Raw genomic sequence first — 18,712 nt, 5'->3', positions numbered from 1 at the left:
GGTGTTGTCAATGTCTTGACCTGGGCTTGCTCCTTGACAAGCACCACAATAAATCTTTCAAGGAGAAGTATGCACTGTGTCCTCCTAAGCTATCATGGTGCACATTGCATCACAGTGTTATCCTGGGGGATTAAAACAGGCTTGCAGAACTGCCTCCCTGCTCCCAGGGCCTGTGTCAGACTGAGATGCAACTCCACAGTCACTTAATGTATATATATAGTGTTCCATGCTATAGTCCTGCTCCTTAATTCTATTTTTCCTTATTTTCTTTCGCTACTTACTAAGTCCGTAGGATTTTTAATACTACACAAACACATTGTTTCCCACTTCAAACTCCCCTGTCACTATTCTTTCTGGTTGTTTAGTCTCTGAACTGGCAGGATCTGCCTCCTCAAAGGTGTAAAAGAGTGTTTGAGCAGTCAGTGAGCCAGTCCAAAGTCCTGCTTATACAAACTCCCAGTTGTTACACAGCATTTAATTTATCACCCATTGATCTGCCCTGTTGGTTCTATGAAAGAGAAGGATGTCATTCCCTCCATACTTCTTTCCCCACTGCTGTTGAGGACACTGGGGCACATGGATCAGCTGATGTGCTCCATGTCGCCTGAAAAACCTCTTTCAGCTTTGGCAATAGAAGCTAGGTCTTTATTTTGAGCACAGAGCACTCTTACCCCTGTCACATGCTCCATTTTGGGGTAATGGATGGGGGGTGACAACTCAACATGAAGGGGAAAGCTGCTTGAAAGTGAAGAATGGACCTGGTTTTTGGTCTGGGATTTGGCACTACTGGCCGGGTGTGAAATGTTGCACTTTTACTGTTCATAGAGATATACTTTAAAGTATCTTTACTTTAGAAAAGAGGTGGTTTTGTTTAGCCTGAAGAAAAGAATGCTTAGGGGAAAACTTATCATAGCCTTTTAATGTATCAAGGGGGCTTATAAGAATAATGGAGAGAGATATTTTTACCACAGCCTGTAGTGACAGAACAAGGGGGAACAGTTTTAACTGAAAGAGGGGAGGTTTAGACTGGAGATAAGGAAAAAAATATTCATGGATAGTGAGACTCTGGCATAGGTTGCCTAAGGAACTAGATGATCTTTAAGGTCCCTTCCAGCCCAAACCATTCTATATCCATTGCCTCAGACACTCAGCCTGTATTTTCAAGCTAGATATTATACAGTTTCTTCAGCAGAGCTGAACTACAGCAGCATTTGCAGGCTGCCTGTCAGATAAAAATCTCCTAAGATCACTGAACCTTTCCTTCCAAACACAGCCACAGTTGAGCTTGGGAGATACGCTCTCTGCAGGGAGCATTCTGCCTCCCAAACCAGTTCTGCTTTACCACTGGAATGACTCTGTTAAGTCAGCTGTATAATTATTTGCATAGAACATCTTTCACATGAACTGATCCTGGACACTCTGCAGAATTAAATAGTACAATTACATGTGAAGAAGCTCACTCTCAGACAGCCTTGACCAGGTATTGGTGTCATTGGTGAACAGTTTGCAGTCCTTCTCTAAACTAATCAGCCACATTTCAGAATTCCAAGATAATCAATATGTAAGCAAGTTAAGAACACAGTTAGGGTAGAGTTTTGGTGTCTGATTGCAGTTGGAAAGTTGGATATTTAACAAAATGTTAACAAAAAAAAGATGTAGTTTGTTGCCAATAAGTTTTACCATTATATAGTCCCGATTATCATTATTTTCTCTGTCTTGTTCTTTCAGTTCAGCAGAGTTCTCTGTTCCGTCAGCATAATCATAACACACATTGCTTAGTAATACCTTTTACATCTTGTTGTCTTTTCTTTCACTTTCTGTATTAAGTTCCAATTTACTTTTTCTTGCCTGCAAAGCTCTGTTATGTTTATAGCTCTTGGCTCTTATTCGTGCTCTGCCTGTCAAGCCTGTTTACTAAGTGACTTTTTTACTGTCCCAATAGTCCTGCCATAATGACCTCTCCTGTAATGTTTTTAGGATAACTGAAATTACTTTCTGGTAGGGCCAACTGTCTTCAAAAATACATTTCTGTGAAGCATCCTTAATATCCAATATCCTGGCAAGCAGGTTCCAAAAGAATAAATTTCTGAACTTGCCTTCAAACAAAAAAGTCAGGCAGTCTAACTTCAAGCATCAAACCTAGGCAGCAGAAACAAGATCCTCAGCCCTATGTACAGCAAATGAAACTTCCATGGGGTGCTTCTTAGTCCTCAGTGGTTCCACAGGGAAATGTTCTGAATGTGAAGATATAAAATTACATTTTAATAAACTGCTACAGCTGCTGTGTGTTTCCACAGAAAATGTTTCACAGACTTACAGTCTGCAGGAGAATTTTTTTGGTGTCTGAGAAAGAACAAAATGGAGACCCTAATTCTCTTCATGGCTCTGCCATAACCAGGTCAGTTGGGGTCTCCATTTTGTTCTTTCTCAGACACCAAAAAAATTCAAATTCCTTGAATTTGCTATGAGCAAAACAGTGATTTAGAAATGTCCTGTAAAAATGAATTCATCAATGTATGTGAATGATCAGAATGAAAAGAGACATAAATCATCTGGGCTGATAGCTACTGATTGGTTTAAAGACTGAAATCAAAGCCTATCCTGTCTGCTGTAATGTTACATCCTTCTCATCAGTACAGTCGAAGGACCAGCATACAGGAATGCAGAAAATTTAAAAGGACCACTTAAGGTACAGAAAACTCAAAATCAGATCGTAAAGCAGAAAGATGTCTTTAAAATCTGTTTGCTGAGATGTTTATTCTAACTGTATATAACAAGATATTTGTGATTAGAAAGTGCATTTCCAATGTATTGTGATGGTCAGCATAAGAGTGACTGTCATCTATCAGCAAGTAGTTATTATCCCAAGAAGAGCATAAAAAGAAGCTACGTCAGACACAATTGTAACCAAGCAAATTTCAATTCTTCAAAAAATAATTAATAAACTGATCAGGAGGTTATCATTATTTAGAATAAATTTAGGAAGAAAAATATACAGCAACCACTCATGAGGTTCCTTTTCATAAATAAAAGTGTCTGAGTTTTAACCTATCTTAAAAAAAATACTGATTCTTAATCCTTGATTTCCTTTCTCTTCCATTGGATCATCTCTCCAGTTAAAGACCCATCTGGTGAGAGTACAACTTCATTAGTGAAAGTGTCTTCCAGGCCTCCTTAGGTAAAAATGTTTTTGGAAGGATTTAATGGGGAGACCTAACATGAGATTATTTACCTCACCTCTCCTGAAACTGTAGATTGAGCCTTTTATCCAGGCCTGGTATCACCTTTATGAAGGCAATGGAAAATTCTTCTGCTGGAGTAGATTGTTCATTTTAGGGACTGCATAGCATTTCTGGAAATGTCAATGGATTTTCAAAGGTATTATAGAGATCTGGCTGTTCTTCAAGAAAATACTACTGAAGGCAGAAGTACAAACTGTCCCAATGCAGAAGGATAAAAAATGTAGTAAGAGATCAGATTAGGTAAAATGTGAACTCTTCATTGGCATCAAGACCAAGAAGGCAGAATACAGAAAGCAGAAAGTAGATCAGATCACTAGAGATGGAAATAAAAAGACAAACTGAGCAAGCAGGAACAATACCAGAAGTAGAAAGCATAAGAGAAATGCAGTTGTGAGAAAACATCTCTGATGATAAGAAACCCTCAGTGCCTTCAATCAATATGTTAGAAGCAAGAGGAAGATTAAAGCCCAACTTTTCTTCTAAGTAATAGACAGGAAAAGTCATAAACTTAGTTCATCAAGAAGGTAAATTATATATGCGGTTTTGAGCCTGTCTTCATCAAGAAAGTCACCTGTGACCTAGCACATCTATGAACAACAGCAAAGTGGTAATATCTCAGATGAAATATGGAAAGAATAAAATAGAGATTAAATTAGGTGAACTAAATGTTTTCCATTCACCTGGGTGTGGCAACTTTATCTTAAGATGTATGATGATCTGAAGGAAGGAGGCCTCTTTGAACTTCAACAAGTGTGTGCCCTTGGGGAGAACAGATTATTCGCCAGGACCTGTCTTTAGGTAAGAGAGTAAAAAAGGATCCAAGAGATCATAGAGTAAATGTTCTATAGTCAGTTAAACTTCAGTCCCTGTAAGAAAAATTAACAGGAAAAGAAATTACTACAAGTTTGGGAAAAAACCTAGGGGATGGGTAGAAGCAGCACACTTGGATTTCTTCAGAGCAGTTCAAATCAGACCATATAATTTTCTGTTTTGGCAGTGTAGCTTGGCTTTTTTAGAGAAAAAAGTAAAAATCAAATATTTAGGTTGCTGTATAGTGATGGCTTCGTAAAGTTAATGATATCTGTCTCCTGTCACAGAAACTGTCAGACCTGACAAACTGGTGTGATTATTTATCATTAATTCATGCATTTCTTTGAAAAGCAGCTGTTTGCCCATTTGATTTTCTGAGACTTTCAATGTTGCTCACAGAGTAAAAAATGCACTACCAGTCTGAACTAATAAAAGTGGTGATCTGAAAGATCTAAAGGACTTAAAAATGCAAACTCACATTTCTAAACAATTACAGGCAATTGGACAGAGGCTAGTTTTATGGGGTGAAGGAGCTCAGGATTGGACTTGAGAAATACTGAATATGCCACCAAAATTGCATTATCTACAACATATTTTCTCACTTTGGATGTAGAAGGGACCAATCCTGCACTGCTCATCAAAATAAGCACATAATAACACATTGCACGTTAAAAGCAAAAGCTCAAATAAAATGGAATTTTTATTAATATGGTTGGCCACACAAAAGTATTGACCCCAATAGTTGAATGGTTTGAACTACAGACAGCTAAATATGAAGACTTCAATGAATACACAACAGAAAAGGAAAAAAATATATTAGTTTCTGTGAGGCAAATGAAGCTGATTGCTTTGAAATAGAACCAAAAAAATTAACTGGGTCAGAAAAAAACCAACTATTCCTTTTGAAGAAATAAAACCTTCACAGTATCCATCTTGCCTAGCTTCAAGATGCACATTTTTGCCCTTTAAGACCATTTCCCTTTTTATGTCTTATTGCTTGGTGTTACCATGGCTACCGACCATGAACTGAAATTGCTGTGTAATATAGTTTATTTCCAGCCACAATTGTGCTGAGGCTCTAGCAGTCAGTTTTGAACAATTAAAGGAGACAGATCCTTAGTGGACTTAACAAAAGCCTCTAACCCTATGGGGTGGTAAAAACTGATGGGATTTATGGGCTGCTTGTGTTTGACTTACAAGGTGCATTAATACATATATAGAGTCATTGCAGATGTAGCCTAACGTGTAGTAAGAAAATATTGTTATAAATGTCATCAATTCATGGAATTAAATGTGCTACTTCTGAAGATTTCATCCTTGAAATACTCACCCCCAGTCCTGAAAAAATTAACTCTTTACTTCCTATTTTCCCCTCTCTGCCTGAGTGGAAGTCCTTCATCTGTATGGCATTTGAGCAGATTATTTTCTCTTTCCTTAAAAAGCAGAGGAAATCTGCTTCAAATCTAACCCCCAGGTATGAGTTGTGCCTTCCCCAGTGAAAGGTTTAGGCAATAGGAAGCTTAGAAACAATGGGAACCAACACCTTGGCAGCCAAGTAATTTTCATGCTTGAAAAAACAAGGATTTTTTTTCAAATTGCTCAGGTTTAAGTTGTATGACTTCTATTTAGTACATTGTTTGCAGTGACACAGGTAGGACTAGATTCAACTTGCAATAGAGAAGACTACTGCCCTTACAGTGGAGAAGACTGATGCTCTGTGATTTCAAAAAAACAATATATATATATTAAAAAAATAATAATTTTCCTGTTCACCTTTGTTTTGGTACTAACAGTCCTATGGAAAGGGCTTTACAGCAAATCACCTTGTACTCTGCTCCAAAAATAAGCATAGCAAGGCTTAAATGTCTGCTCTGGGACATCAGTGAGTCAGTGATTTTCTTACTGGGTAAGAAATGAGTCAAGGCCCAGTTATAACCTCTTAACATAGGGGGAGATGCTGCCCTCCAAGAGTGATAAAATGCACAGGAGCATTGCCCATTAAAAACCAGGGTGCTGCTTGCCTGGCAGAGCACTGATGTGGGTGACACACTCACAAACTCCTACTCAGATGATTGCATTCTGGATCCATGAGCTTGTGTTTGTAGTGACTATGGCATCAGACATCAGCTTCTTGGTGTCACTGTGTTCTACCACAGAGTAGCTTTGGTTCAGTAGAAGTCAAATAGTCTCCATTTGAGACCTCCATTTGAGATCTCTTTAGAGAACCGTTGTGCAGCTTGAAGAAATAATGGTCTAAGAAAGTTTAAGATCATAAGTTGAAAATTTAAATAGTTACATTTTCTTACGGTTTTACAGTTGGTTTTTTTTTTTCCAGAGCTCGCATTTGTGTCTGATAGAGTTTTTGCAGTTGAGTGAAGAGATTTTTCTCTCCAGTAAACATAGAAGACAGAAAAGCTAATTCACAGAATTAACTAGATCCAGATTGTTCTCACTGAAGTACCTGTGAGTAATCTGACTGGGAGGAACTGATTTTAAAAAGGCAGTCAGATTCACACTATACAAATTGGATGAACTCTAGATTTCCAAGCCCCAGTTTCAACACCACATACTCACTGTTTTCCTAAACAAGAGGGATCTATGAAAACAGGATAACCTTAGGGCAGGCCTCACAGGAACTCAGCCAGGTGGGTTTTGAAAGTCTTCAGAGAAAGAGACTCCACAACCTCTCTGAACAGAGTATTCCAGAGCTCTGTCACACTCACAGTAAAGTTTCTCCTCATGAGGAGGTGGAACTTGTATTCTAGCTTAAACCCATTATTCCTTGTCCTATTACTGGGCACCATTGAAAACAGTTTGACCTCATCCTCTTGACACACACTCTCAGATATTTATAGACATTAATATGATCCCCTCTTAGCCTTCATTTCTCAAGGCATAACAGCCACAGTTGTCTTAATCTTTCTTCAAAGCAGGGATGTTCAGGTCCCTTAATCATGTTTATGACTCTCTGTTGGATCATCTCCAGTAGATCCCTGTGTCTTTTGAACTGGGGAGCCCAAAACTGGATACAGTATTCCAGGTGTGGTCTCACCAAGGCCGAGCAGAGTGGGAGGAGAACCTCCCTAGACCTGCTGGACATCATTTCCTTAATGCACCCTAGGATACCATTGGCTCTCTTGATCACAAGGGCACATTGTGGACCCACAGAGAATTTACTGTCCACTAGGACCCCAAGGTCTTCCTCCATGGAGGTCCTTTCCAGCAGGACATCCCCTAATCTGTAGTGGTGGTTGGTGTTATTCCTTCCCAGGTGCAGGACTCTAAACTTGTCCTTACTGAACTTCATGAGGTTGATTTTGCCCAGCTCTGCAGCCAGTGCAGATCTCATTGGATGGCAACACAGCCTTCTGGTGCATCAGCCACCCCCCAGCTTTGAATCATCAGCAAACTTCTGAGAGTATGTTCTATCTCCTTATCTAGATCATTGATGAAGGTACTGAGTCAAACTGGACCCAGTACTGGTCCTTGAGGCACACCTCTGGCCACAGGCCTCCAACTTAGCTCTGTGCCACAGACTGCAATCCTGACAGATAACTGGAGTCAGTTATCAATCTACCTCAAAGTCCAATCATCTGTCCCACATTTCTTGAGTTTTGTTATGAGAGACCATGTCAAAAGCTTTACTAAAATCAAGTAGAGCAACCTCATGATTTCATTACCTGAAAGACAGAGAGAATTCAGATTACTACCACAACCCCATCCTTCTAAGGACAATCTTGCAACCAAATTATTTATGCAGTTATGAACCTGTTACTTTATCTGAAGGTTGGGGATATGTACAGGTAGAGGTGTCTTATATATACTACTGTACTCATCTGAAAGTTGGAGGTCTAATTCTGAGCTTGTAACTTAAGGTGCCCAGTAGAGTTTCTTGACAGAAAAAAAATTACCCATGGAGCCACAGTATTTCAAAAAAAGTATTCAAGTCTGAGATCTTTTAAGCAGCTGAGCTGATTTACTGTCTCTACTGAGACAGTCACTCGGCTCCCTGCATAGAGCTTTCCTTTCATCCTCCACCTCTCCTGGATCTCTCATTTTGCTTTGCTGCACTGGCTCTGACCCTCGACAGGTGGTTCCTTTGTGAGAAGCTTAAATTTGTTCACCCAGGAGTTGTTGTTTTCTTCTGGTTTCATTTTCTGACAGTCTAAATCAAAATGGCTCAGGAAAAGGAGTGATGAGGTTAGAACAACAAAAGTGGTGGGAATGTAAGGATAGATGTATGAGGGTATGGGACCTTAGAGGTAGAGTGTGGTTAGTTTGCCTCCCAGCATTTTTGATAGGCAGGTGTTAGTCCCCTAATAAGGAGCAGATCAAACTTTTTTTCTGTCACATCCTCAGATTGGCCCAAAGACTGGATCTGTGTATAAGTTTATGTCTAAAGATTTTGAAGATGCTATGTAGGTTTATTTTTTTATCTCACTCCTATACTCTGAACACAGTGATGATGTTTCCTGAGTCACTTACCACTGACTGCAGTTCTTCTGAGAAAAAGGCCTCCTGAAGAGAACTTACTCAATAAGCAGTACTCAGAGAAATTTTGGAAATCTGAGTTAGTTCATTCAACTTCTCTGTCCTGACACACCAGTTCCACTCACTGTCATAGGTAAAGGCTCTTGTCTCTATGAACTTTCTTTCCTCTTCCTCTGTGCTCTACACCAGATATTTCCAACCTGGTTATGAAAAGCCTATATTTTTGCATGTGCAGGCATCCTCGTTATATGGTTTTCCTAGTGTTTTCAGGTGTCTCCTACATCACTCATTCTCTGCATGTCTTTTTGTGTACCTGAGGGCTTTTACAAGCCTCATTTTGTAACTTTTCTCTCCTGGAAAGCATGGCATAAGACTGCCTGCCTGCAGATCCAGTGAAGAAAAAAGGGCAGTCTTCCTAAAGAACTGATGCCATACTGATAAGAGGTCTGCAGAAGGCCTGCTGGTAGATTAGAAGCTTGTTGCTCTCATACCTGACTGCCTACCCACCTACCTATCTTCTCCATCATCAGTAGGTGTAGTCAGAACTCAAACTAATCCAATGCTTTGCTTCAAGTGACACTTGACCAAATGCTGTCTTCAGCCACATTCATGGAAATCTAAATTAACTTTAGCAAACAATGAGCATGCTTTTATTCTAGCTGTTAGTGCAATCCTCATCCTTCATTGAAAACAGCATATTATGTGTCTGAGGCACCTTTTTTAATAACTAGGTAGCAAACAGCTAATCCTACATATGAGAGAACTTAGTTATAGGGAAGGAGATTCCTGCATTTCTAATTACTTCTCAGTAATGTAGTCATGTTCAGTCCAAGTCTACAGCTAGATTTCCTGCCCAAATATGGAGTAAAAGATAGTGTCTTTGCTTTTTTTTACCTCAGCCATTTTGACATAGCAACTTTAAAGCTAATTACTTAATGACAGGGATCAAAGGCAAATCAGTAAAGTAACTTTCCTAAGGTAGTTTTTGATAATGCTCTTGATAATGCTTTTGATAATGTGTTCTTATCTGATTAAAAGTATCAATACCTTTGGTTTTCTAAAGAGAAAGAGGTGGGGATGAGTGAGGAGACGAAGGGTATTTTAATGTAAATTTTTTTTTGTTTGTGTAGATTGAAGATAATTATGGATAATATAACTCTTTTCTTTTACAGAAAAGATCCCAGACAGACTGCAGATAGTGTAACATTAATCCTTATACAGGAAGCTGTCTGTCGGCCTTCTCTGGACTGAGTAACATTTTACATGCAGAGTCATATGACATTACTCTTTAATGTGTAAGCCCTAACAACAGAATTACAGAATAACTGAGTTTGGATGGGATCTCTGGATGTAATTTGTCTGACCCCTTCTCACACCTGCAGCAAGGACCTTGTCCAGCAGAACACTGAATATTTCCAGACTTGGAGGTGTCACAGTCTCTCTGGGCAACCTTTTCCAGCATCAAACTACTCACATGGATGAAATATTTTTCCTGTATCTAATGGGAATTTCCCTTGCTGGAACCTCTGCCAGTTGCCCCTTGTGCTTTTTTTGCTGGCCTCACCGAGTGAGGTTCATTTTCTTTATACAAAGCTGGAAATTACTTTCACAGCACAGATAGTCCATGTCCCTGTTCTGAGGAGGATCCAGAACACTGGCATTCTCCCTGAGAAAGGTTTCCAGACATGGTCTTTAAAACTTCCAATAACGAGGGATGCCACAGCTTAGGTAGCTTATTGATGCTTATTGATCTTGGTGATTAGGATCACATTCCATAATATCTAAACTATATCTTGCCCTACAGAAAATTAATATTATTTTCTTTAACTCCCTGGAAATGAAAATTCTTATATAACCACATTTTCAGCTCTGTTTTCAGTATAGGAGTTTTTATCATATTCTCCCTTCTTTTTTATTCCAAAAATAAACTGAATTACCTTCTCATTGATGGATAGATCACGTTTTCTAAAGTCTCTCAGCATTCCTGTTATTCTTCTTAATGTTACTGCATCTCTTGTAAAGTTTAGTGCCTCGAGTTATATATAGACAGAAAGATTAATTGCTTCATAAGTTCTGCAGATGACACTCCTGGTCATTTGGGATGGCAATTTGCTTTATTTGTAACAACATTGCACTGTAGCCCTGGCATACACTTTGTGGTCCACAATAGTGGCCTTTCCTCCAATGTATTATTTCACTTATCTGTTGAGTTTTTGGTCTTTTTTTAATGTATATTTGTGCAATTGCCTTTTTCTTTCCCTGAACTGGTCTTTATTGTTTACTGATTTCTTTTTTCTTGTTGTTGTTTTCAGCCCCTTCTTTTCCAGTCTCAAGTAATTATCATGAATTCTAATCCTGTCTTCAGTGGTGTTCACAGTCTGCTTTGTGCACTGATGTCTACACACTTTCTAAGAGATTCTGTTCCATCAGCCAACCCCTTAATCAAAATGTTCTTTGACTCTCAGGAACTCAGAAGTTCCCTGTTAGATCTCCCTTGAAATGCTGTGCCAATCAGTGCAATCTATTAATATTTACTTTGGAATAATTTTCTTCAAATTCACCTTTAATGATTTTATCTAGACTACTTTTCTCCTATTTCTGTGAAGTAAAGTTAAACAATGTGGAAACTTAAACTGATATTTAGGGGAAACTGAGACAGTGAGCTCTCAAATATGACTCTTAACACTTGCTTGTCTACTAATACCTGAGCCTCAACTTCACAGGTCAACAGTTCCCTAGCTCTTAGGTCTTCCTGTCTTCAAAAGTTTAAGCTGCATAGCTGAGAGCTAGCTCACACTGAAATTAATTCAAGGTCTTTAACCTAGAGACAGGGATTCCTGCTTTTATGTATAAGGAAGGAATTTGAAGAAGATGAAGGTCCTATTGAAGAAGAACTACCCCAAAAATGCACCGACAGAATCTTACCCCAAGACATTTTTTTTGGGGTTGGCATAGCTGCCAAATATTGCTGTCAGCAACAGCTTTGAGACAAATATTCTTCTCTAAGCCTCCCTGTGTTTGCACCACATATTTTGCCAATGAAGCAATGTCAGCTCTGTGGGTGATGTTCTTACACCTCTAGACAGTACAGGTATGCCAGCAAAACCCCGTGGTGGAGAGCTGGCTTCAATTTCTTCAGTTCCAAACAATGTGTTTGCTTTTAAAAGCCTCCTCCCTTCTCCTAGGCACTAAATTTACCCTTGTCATTTGAGTGGTGACTCACCCCCTTCTGACTCAGCCGCAGCTAATCAGTGGCCTATTGAAAAAAATTCTTTTTCTCTGACTTTGAAGAGCCACGTGTCAGTTTGCACACTAACCACCAATTCATGTACTAGCAATGAATATGAAGAACAATCTAGACCAGACAGCCCTGCAGCTCGGCCCCAAAAAATCCAGTGCCTGAAATGAGTATTTGCTCTCAGCTTGTCCATTTCAAACAGTTTCACAGCCCTGAAAAGGGTCTCTCTTATCCTCCAATGGTAGCAAGGAAAAATGATGCTAATGGTTTTCTTGCTGAGAGCTTCTTCCATGCCAAGCCAACAGATTGTAAAACAGAAGCAAACATGCAATGCAGATCTGGGAATCAAGTCCAGGCTATACATTCAAGATCATTTATCTACCTGTGTGAAGATGAACTCTAGGTGTATCTACACTAACATTTTAGCTCATATCAGGGCCGTTTTTTTAAAATGAATCACCTCTTCTACTTCCCATGTTATGCTTCACATCACTGAGCAGTCATGAAGATAGAAAATTGATTCCTTCAGGCTAAAAAGAGAATGGAATGAAACCTATTTCAATACAGATGCAAATGAGTGTCCATCCCAGGGAACAAAGTTTGAGACTCCCTGAAACACATGCAGTAGGGACACTGAGTAGTGAACACCAAGAGTTTCCCTTATCAGATCCATTTATGTTGGGCCATACTAACATGTGGGCCCAACATAAATGATTATTATGTTGGGCCATGCAGACATCAGCCTGCAGATCCCTTCCCACACAATGCCAAGTGCTTTGGTCATGCCTATTCTCTCATCCCCAGCCACATGTTTTTGTTCTGCTGTTCCAAGCATTGCATTGATGTCTTTCTGAGTGAGTCCTTTTCAGGAGCTATAAAAGTTTCTTACATTTTTATAGTCATTTTTTTGTAATTGTATAACCATTGTGTCAAGATTGATCACTGTTTTGAGGTTCTCTGCATTCCTCTGTTTTTTTGGTCTCACATTGAATGAGTTTGGTCTCTTCTCAGAAAATAAAATTGCTCCAAAAAAGCTAATTAATCTCTTCAGACTTTACCAAGTCACAAGCTTTGTGAATTTTCACTTTTTTTTTTTATGTCTGTACAAATGTATTCCTCTCGTGTGTCTCATGGTGCTCAGGTGCAGCAGTTATAGAGATTCATAGTCACCTCTTCCTGAAAACACAGCGCTAATTAATCATATATTGGTAGGAAAAAAGCCATCTTGCTTCTGACTTTTTAGTGTTCTGGAAGCGCTGGTCCATGACTCAGGATGAAATGCTCTTCTAACATTCTCATGTTATCTTCTCTTCCAGACAGCTTCAGTTCTGCTGAGCCTTGTTCCCATTTATTTTTGCATTGAAAGCCAAGAGACATTGTGTAGCCACTGAGATTTTCTTCCACTTATTGTCTCAATTCCAATCATTTAACCCTGTTTAATGGAAAACCCCTTACCATAACATTCATTCAGCTTTGGCTGCTTTTTACTTTTAACTTATCCTGTACAACATTTCAGGAGTTGAGGCATCTCACTGAGACCACTGGAAACCTTTTAAACCACAGGCTGCCAGAATTTTACCCACTCAGGAGCACCTGCAAGTGAACTAAAACAGTGAGAACTTCAGCACTTGATTATCTTAAAAATACCTGAAACAAAAAACCTCTTCCTCTTGAGCCCATAAAGACAAAAAGAACTGCCATATAATAATTTTAAAAGTTTGTGTGTCCTTTCCCTTAAGTAGCGTAAATTGAAATACATATTACAGCTTTAAAAAAAAAAAAAAAAAAAGAATTTTGAATTAGCTGAAAGGAAATTGCCTCATTGAAATATCTATTTCAGAGTGTGTCCACTAAAAAGGCAGAGATTGAGACAGTTTTTCTGCCAGCATGAAAATAATCACAATCATCAGAATTAATTTAAACTCCATCATTCATTATAAAGAGGTGCCAACCATGGCTGCCTTTTTCCATATTCATAATTTCCCAGTGCTTACAGACTACTGTTATGCAACTGTGTGGAACTTATGAAGTATGACAAGAGACATGGGGTTCATTGTCTGGATAAATAGGAGCCCATTCAATGTATGTGTGTCAATCAGATTATGCAACAGTGAAAAAACAATTTATTTTCTGCCTAAGGAGGTTGGCAGCAAAAGTCTGTAGAAATTCAGTAGGCACTTAACTTGACAGCATTAGGATTTCCTACTCACAAATAGTGTAATAAACTGAAGAAAGAAAGTGATAATGTCAATCACAAACAATGACCCTCATATAATTGCAATGTGTTGTTGGCAGTGTGCTGTAAAATGCAGCAGGCCTAAAATAATTGAATACTTTGCAAAATTCAAACTAATAAACTAATTGTTAGAGACAAACAGAATAAAAGATGCTCTTTTCCTGATAAAAGCTGCTTACCATAAAATTCTGAGGTTGTTTGGCTTCGTTTTGCTTAATGGCTTACTTAAAAGACTAGCACAAATAAAAAGAACATCTGAAAGTTCTGTAATGATGTTATTCTCTGAATGTGGATTCAAAGGGGTGAATCCCAGATTTAAAAAAAAAAACACAAAACCTTTTGAAACTTAATAATTAATTTTCCAGTGTAAAAAAGAGTTTTTTCACAAGCTATTTTTATCTTAAAAATAGAACAAGAAAAATAATAAAAGAAAGAAGTTAAGACATCAGAAGAAATTAATTAGAGAGCAGAGTTTCACAGATTCACATTTCAATGTTTTCTAGTATTGCTCACTTATTTAGCATTTACATTTCAAAAACACTTGATACAGACAAATTTTATGTTGAGCTTTGATATAACAGAGGTTTATCCAGTACTCCAGCTTGTTCTTTTACTTTTGAAGACTGAAACCTTTTTCTGCCTATAATGTACCCAGGATTACTTTGGCAAAGGGAAATTTTCAGTTATGTTCTTGTGAACATGCATGTGTCTTGCTATGAAAGTAGCATTTTCGTTTCTCGAATACTATTATTGATATTTCCTCAATTTCAGTGCTTTCAAAAATGCTTTTTGACACTGTACAGCTCTGACTGACAAGTATTGAGTTATGAAGAACTTCAGGTGATTGTTTCTTTCCAAATCTGTTGTGAGAAAATCAGAGACTGAAGCAAACAAGGAGTGATATGTTTATGAAATCTGTAAGTGAATGAGGGTGGAATTTCTGTCCTTGGAGCTCTTAAAAATCTGTTGGTTGAGATGACCTCTGGAACCTCTTTTAGTTTCACTTACTGTAATATTTTCTGTCTTTTTTTTGCTTGTTAGACTAGAGCAAGCTCCAGAGATGACACAAACATCATCAGGAACCAAATTAGCTTTTTCCATCATCTTATTACCTATCAGCATTTCTTATTTTCATGCAGCTCTCCTTTCTCATTTCACTGGGAGTCTTGGTTCCTAATTTGGCCTATAATATGGCTAAATAAACCTATAGCCTTGCCTCACATAGGTTTAATAAGGTAACAGGCCAATAAGGTTAGCACAGTAAGGAGTAATTCTGTGTATGACTCTGAGTTACTACAATAAAAATATGCCTACCTAGTTCTTCAGCCTTTTTCTGAGTAAGGTTTTGTTCCACACAGAGTGTGATGTGCATCTCATATGTCACATGCATCTTCCCAGAAATGAGCTTCAGTTTCTTCACCTGTCTGAAGGCAGAATCCCATGATTTGACTATGGAGAGAAGATTATCTGATTTTTCAGTCATATCAAATGACTCAAGGCTTCAAACAATTCTTTCTCATGTAGCAGTGTGAAATAGTGTGGGGTTTATGTGCCTGCGTTTTAGGCTGCAAATTTCTTAATCTCAAAATGGGAACTGATCCAGATGCTTAGGCCATCCTTTACAGCCTACATCTCAAGCAGTTCTTCCCAAACAGGCCTTCAGATTGATTCTCTTACCTGGCCTTCAGGAGAGGTCTCTTAGCTCTTTACTATTCTTTTTGTATCAGGGCTTGACAAGCCATATTACTTTCAGAAGTACTTGGTAAAAAAAAGAAAACAACTTTCACATGAATGTTCAACTTGTGGTTCTCTTTCTCTCTTGGAACTATCTAGTTTATGACTATAATTTTTCTTCTTTTTGTTTTCTTTAGAGCTCCTTTGCTTTGACATTCATGTGACAGAATAATATCAAGTGGTGGCCTAAATTTAGTTATACATATTATTTGTAGAAATGATATAGATATAAGACTCTAGTCTGCAATTGTTTTTTGGTTGATGAGAGGGCATGCTGTGTTTAAATTATAATGCACTGATAAATAAATTGCAACTGTCATACTTTAATGCCATGCAGATATTGGCAGCATCTTCCAAAAGTGAGAGTAAGGATATTTTCAACAAGATAATGAAGGAGGAGGATTTTAATGGATCACTGCAAATCAAATAGAAGAGACAGAAATTGATTTGATTGATTCAAATGTAGAGGGTATGACAATAAAGTGTACATTACAGGCACTGCTACCAGATAATCAGCCTTTGCGTCAAAGTGCAGAAGATAAAATCTCACATCAAGCCCAGTAATTCTAAAGGTAGACAGTAAAGCTGAGAAAATGGTGATTTTGCACAATGGATAGTGGGGCAGGTTCACATTCAGAGGCAAATATTAGTGGAGTCTGTAACTAATGATAAGTGTCCACCATAACAGTGCAGGTTGCTCCTGGAGAAAAAGAGAATCATGAGGGGGAAGAGAGAGAGGGGGCAGAGAGAAGCAGAGAAGGGAAAAGGGACAATTCTTCCCTGTGTCCAGCTAGGAAGAGTAGAGATGGAGTTTGAGATGACTTTCCTGTGAAGAGGAGGCTGCCCAGAAGTGCAGGTGTTAAGTGTGAAGGTGATGAGGACAATGCTGATTTTTGTAATGTCTTTTTTTCCCCCTTCTTTTCATTGTGAGCTGCCCATGCTCCCTATTGTTTCCACTTATGGTGCTATTACCACCGACTGAAATTTACTAACTTGTTGCAAATTTTGCACATCAATTACCTGTAAAATTTCTGTTTACATACATTGTTGAATAATATTTATTGAATAATGGAATGATTACTGCTCTATACTTAGTTATTCAAAACATTTAGTTTTCTCCACTATGAGCTAAGGTCAATAAGATAAAAGGTATGGAGTGAGGAAAAAAAGGTTGTTGCTTTTCATGAGAACTTGTCCTGAGAACAGCATTGTGGTTTCTAGGTGCAGAGCCACAAGAGCAATGCAAGACTAAAAGCAGAGAAGTATTGCTACTGAGGTAAAAAGGTACAGAGTTGAGAACAGCATGAAGCACTGTGCAACCGTAAGTGCCATTAGGTTTCATGTATTTTTTCACAAGCTTTTTACAAGCTTTCTCAATAAACATTCCTATTCAGTTTTACCTGGACGTTAAAAGTGTTTCTGTCACTTGACAGCTACCATTAGCAGCTTCCCTAAGTGGTTATTTCAGCCTCAGGTGAGGACCTAACCCCATACTTACTGTGGTGCCCTTAAAAATGTTACAAATGTATATAGCAGCATTTTTTTCTGAGTTGTTTTAACTATTTATTTGCTAGTGCCCATGTGTCTGGCTACTGTAACCTGTTGCTCTTGACTTTTTTCCGAGTTTAGAAGGTCCCTAAGGCAAGGAATAGCTTTTTACTGTATATTTGCAGAGTATGCCCAAGGAGGCATGCAGTACCACAGTGCAAATAACAAAACAAAATCATAGAATAGAATCATAGAATGATTTCAGTTGGAAGGGACCTTAAAAATCACCTACTTGCAGTCCCTGACATTGGAAATATTTGACTTGTTCTCATAGCATTTATGAAAGTTAATGCAAGGCGGCTCAAGTTTACATTGTTGATCATGTTCCCTACATAAGCATCTCAGACAGTCTTTTCACCTTTTATATACTCTCTTCATTATCACAAGTCATGAATGAGCACTGGTGAGACTGGTGGGTCTACTCTGCACAGTGCTAAAGTAGGGTGCTCCACCAAAGTCCAAGAAATACTTTTGTATTCTTCCTGGGCCATTATTTGTTCCTGTTAAGTAATCTCAGATGAAAACTACAGTCAGTAGACACAGTAGCTTTTGTGAGAGTCACAGAAACTGGTAGAAATATCATAATTAAAAAAAAAAAAAACAAAAAACCAAAAAAACCCAGCTTTTGGTTTTCCCCGAGATTCTTCATGAAAGGGATGACACTTCTGTCTGACTTGTAATTCTGTGTCAGAGCTGAGAAGCTGTATACAGTGATTTATTTTACCAGAAAGGCAACCTTTCCTGCTGAGACTTTTAAGAGTTTGACATTTGGAAAAGAATGAGGTTCAAGCGGAAAGTGGTGGAAGTGGCCACAAATGAGTATTTGTTAAAAGGTTTTACCTTAATGGACTGTAATGAATGTAAAGATATGCAAAACTATCAGGTGAATGAATCCAGATGAGACAAATTAGAATAAATTAAAATATTGCTCAAAAATATAATTAAACTTTCAGAATTGCAAAAGAGTTATCAGTTAGTTTGATAAAATTCAACTCTAGCCCTGAAAAACATCAAGGGCCAAATTTTATACTCAATTAACATTTTGCAAGTTTCATAAATTTGGAGGAATTCCTCTGTCTTAGCAAACTCCACATGGAAATGAGTGCAAGAATCTCAGTCACTCACTGCCTTTTCCTTGAATACCTTCTTGTGCAGTATCTATAACCCCAGAAACAGCCCCTACCTTCCTGTTTATGTTTTTTTAATAAAACCCAATCACTTAAAAGCCTAATCATATTCTGAGCTGGTTGTTGCTACCGGTAACCAAATTGCATGTTTGCTGGGCATAAAAGCAGAAAATCCAAACCTAGCCTTCTTTCATAACTAGTTCTTCAGACAGAAAAAAAACATCTTCCACCCTGCAATCAGGGCTGAATATTGTATAAAGACTAAGTATTTCCACAAAGGAAGGAA

Source organism: Calypte anna, chromosome 2, assembly GCF_003957555.1.
Source record: "Calypte anna isolate BGI_N300 chromosome 2, bCalAnn1_v1.p, whole genome shotgun sequence".
Classification (NCBI taxonomy): Eukaryota; Metazoa; Chordata; class Aves; order Apodiformes; family Trochilidae; genus Calypte; species Calypte anna.
This window is presented reverse-complemented; position numbering follows the sequence as displayed.